Source organism: Bison bison, unplaced genomic scaffold (genome assembly GCF_000754665.1).
Source record: "Bison bison bison isolate TAMUID 2011002044 unplaced genomic scaffold, Bison_UMD1.0 scf7180017864363, whole genome shotgun sequence".
NCBI lineage: Eukaryota > Metazoa > Chordata > Mammalia > Artiodactyla > Bovidae > Bison > Bison bison.
Window position 1 is genome coordinate 2,770,759 of NW_011494935.1, and position 476 is coordinate 2,771,234.

A 476-nucleotide genomic window follows, 5' to 3' on the forward strand; every position below is an offset into this window, starting at 1 on the left:
CTGCAATCACCATCTGCAGTGATTTTGGAGCCCCCCAAAATAAAGTCAGCCACTGTTTCCACTGTTTCCCCATCTATTTGCAATGAAGTGATGGGACCAGATGCCATGATCTTAGTTTTCTGAATGTTGAGCTTTAAGCCAACTTTTTCACTCTTCTCTGTCACTTGCATCAAGAGGCTCCTTAGTTCTTCCTCACTTTTTGCCATAAAGGTGGTGTTATCTGCATATGTGAGGTTATTGATATTTCTCCCGGCAATCTTGATTCCAGCTTGTGCTTCATCCAGTCCAGCATTTCTCGTGATGTACTCTGCATGTAAGTTAAATAAACAGGGTGACAATATACAGCCTTGACATACTCCTTTCCCAACTTGGAACCAGTCTTTTGTTTCATGTTCGTTTCTGACTGTTGCTTCTTGACCTGCATACAGATCTCTCAGGAGGCAGGTCAGGTGGTCTGGTATTCCCATCTCTTGAAG